At 49.1% G+C, this 2,964-nt stretch overlaps 1 protein-coding gene across 2 annotated transcripts in view; it reads right to left on the bottom strand.

The window, feature by feature from the left end:
- Positions 1-577, bottom strand: part of CAPRIN1 (cell cycle associated protein 1) — a 34,794-nt gene extending 34,217 nt beyond the window's left edge. Inside the window, exon 1 of one of the 2 annotated variants that reach the window (XM_011356804.2) lies at positions 337-577. The gene's annotated coding sequence lies outside the window, so the exon portion shown is untranslated. The remainder of the gene's footprint in view (positions 1-336) is intronic. The other variant, XM_011356805.2, reaches the window with a different exon arrangement.
- Between the last annotated feature and the right edge of the window lie 2,387 nt (positions 578-2,964).

The raw sequence follows: 2,964 nt of genomic DNA, 5'->3' as shown, positions 1-2,964 counted from the left end.
TCCCCCGCGCGGGCCGCCAGCTCAGCCTACCCGCCCCGGGGCACCGAGGCTCGCGCCGGGGGCGGGGCCTCGCAGCGCCGGCCAACGGCCAGTGCAACGGTCTCCACCTGGGAGGGCATGCCAGCACTGTCGCCTTCCGAGAAAGGGAGGGAAGACAGATCCGGGCTAAGAGTCAGAAGAGGGTGGAAAAGGGCACTGGAGATGACCGGGTGGGGAGGGGGCGGGGGAGACTTGAGGAGCAAGCCCCTCGCGAAAGTCCAGCGGATCCAGAGGTAAAGGACACTCGGGGCAGCACCCCTCTTCCCCTTCAGCTCCTCGGTCCGGGGTGGCGCTCACCGTGCGCGCGCGGAAGCCGCTGGAGATCTCGAGTGGGAGGCTGAGGGGACAGCGGTGGTGGTACGTTCCGGGCGGTGTCGTGCGCTCCGTGGGCGCAGGTCGCTTCGACTTGTCCCCACTGCACCAAGAGCCGCTGCTAGTGAGGCGGAGAGCCGGGAGCAGGAGGGACCTAGCCAGCCAGCCAGCCCTCTGGGGCGGAGGGGGCGGGGGAAGGAGAGGGCGGGGGCCTTCGCGGCTGCTCGGGCTGCCCGGCGCGAACGCCTGCGGACAGGGGCTCCTCTTGGCTGCCTACCAGCCCTGCCCAAGCCCCGCCTTGGGGGGCGGCCCCTGGGCGCAGGTCGAGACGGCCCCGGGGATGCTGCAGGAACGATGCCTTGAGATTTTAACGAAATCGAAGCTAGGGTCCTTCAGGCGAAATCGCTTGACGTCCAAACAGGGACAATAGGTGTCAAACAGCTGGATCTGAAGCTGGCGACTGCCCAGTGTAGAGCCCTTATTTGGTGGGGGTGGGGTGGTAGTGGCAAAGGTTTCTGCAAATAAAGGGTGTAGGGAGGTGCAATCTCAGCTCCTAGAATTTCTCTTATATGCAGAATAAGCAAACTTCCACATCCTAAAAAGTCTTGTAAAAAGACAAATTCCCCCGCAAAATAATCACCCAGTAACCTAGGAGTTCTCTGTAGAACACGTTAGAAATGAGCAAGATGGGTGGCTTTTTAGAAGTCTTAAAATTCCAGACTCGTTAAAAATCTTCAGCTACCTTAAGATGACGTTTATCCAATAGGCCTGAGTATTTCAAATTAGCCTTCTCTTCTGTTTTAGATTTACCTAACACTTTAAGAGACTGTTGAATGAAATACAAAATAATTTTTCCCTACAAGAACATTATTCTAGCCTTGTAATTAAGCTAGGGGCAGGGTGGGTGTGGTTGTGGGTGTGGCCGGTGAACAGAAAATAAACATCAAGAGCTGGAAGGAAATGTATTAAAAGGAATATAATCGGTGGAAATTTTAGCAAAGTGATATTGTATGACAACAGTAAATGACCAATTTATAACTTAAATTCCATGAAAAAGAGATTGAGGATTCTACCAAATCCGCTGTTCCCTGGAGAGTAAAATGAGTAATACTGGCTGGCAACAGTGTATCCTGAGGGATCCTAGAGAAACAACTGCAACCTCCAGCCTCAAGATATTCGTTAGCTGCAAAGTCTGTTACCCATTCATTCAATTTATTGAGCACCTTACTGTATGTTAAGAACTCTTTAGTGCTAGAGATTGTAAACAAAACATCTTCACGGAGTTTGCATTCGAAATGGGGAGAAGATAAGTAAATACATGTCAGAGAGTGAAGTGGTAGATAAAACAGGGTGGTCAGAGAAAGCCTTACTCAGTGACGCTTGAGCTAAGACAAGAAAATGAGGAAGAAGACCAAGCAGTTATCTTGCAGGAAGAATTTTGTAGGTAGGGGGAATACCAAGTGCCAGACAGGATCTGAAATGAGAGTGCTTGGTGGGTTCAAGGAACAGCAAGGACGCAACAGTGGCTAGAACAGAGTAAGAGGTGAGGTCAAAGACATAAAAGAAGGCCAGTCTTGTAAAGCCTGATAGGACATTGTAAGGACTTTGGCTTTTCCTGAGTAAAGTAATCAGTGTATGAATAGTTTCAAGCTAAGGAGTAACTAAATCAACCTGTATTTTAAATCCTCTTGCTACTATATAAAGAAGTTACAGTAAATGTATTAGAGGTGAGGGGGTCCCAAATTGGAGACTGTTGAAATAATACAGCCGAGAGATAGTGGTGGCCAACAACAGTGTTACAGTAAAGGTGGTGACAGTGGTTGGGTGCTTTATGCATTGTGATAGTAGAACCCACAGGATTTGCTAACCAGTTGTATGTTAGGTATGAGAGAAGTTAAAGTTTACCTAAGGTTATTCAAGGTCTAAGTACCTGAACTATGCTTAGCACTGTGCTAAACACTGCTAGCCTAGAGGCTAAAAAAGAAAGTTCAGAAGCTTTTAGCTTTTAGTGTACTCAACCTAACCTCTATCACTATGAAAATCTCAGGCCCCACCCCAGACCTACTTAATCTGCATTTTAACAAGATCGTCAGTTGATTTATATGCACGCTAAATTTTTTTTGGGTGGGGGAGGGCGGGCGGGGAGGATCACTTCTTTATTCCTTAAAACTTGACAAGTGTTTTGAAGATCAGGCATAAAATACTCTAGCACAGTGGTCCCCAACCTTTTTGACACCAGGGACTGGTGCTCCTATGAGAATCTATGCCTGATGATCTGAGGTGGAGCTGAGGGTGATGCTAGCGCAAATACAGATGAAGCTGCGCTGTGCGGCCCTGTTCCTAACAGGCCATGGACCAAACCGGTCTGCATCCGGGGGCTGAAGGACCCCTGCTCTAGTAGGCAAATTCTCCCCAGTCCTACAGAATCAAACTCAGGAGTGGAGCCCAGCAATCTGCATTAACAAGTCCTCCAGGTGATTCTGATGCAAAAGTATGAGAACCGATGACTTGGAGATCTCTAATGATTCAAGTTTGAGTTGAACAGAGTTTGTAAGGTTTGAGAAGGAAAGGCCTCTTCTGCCTTTCCTTGGTACATTACACAGTAGCAGTTAT

This window comes from Pteropus vampyrus, unplaced genomic scaffold, assembly GCF_000151845.1.
Source record: "Pteropus vampyrus isolate Shadow unplaced genomic scaffold, Pvam_2.0 Scaffold31, whole genome shotgun sequence".
Taxonomy (NCBI): Eukaryota; Metazoa; Chordata; class Mammalia; order Chiroptera; family Pteropodidae; genus Pteropus; species Pteropus vampyrus.
Note: the sequence above shows the minus strand (reverse complement) of the source record. Positions and strands in the feature narration are given on the sequence as shown.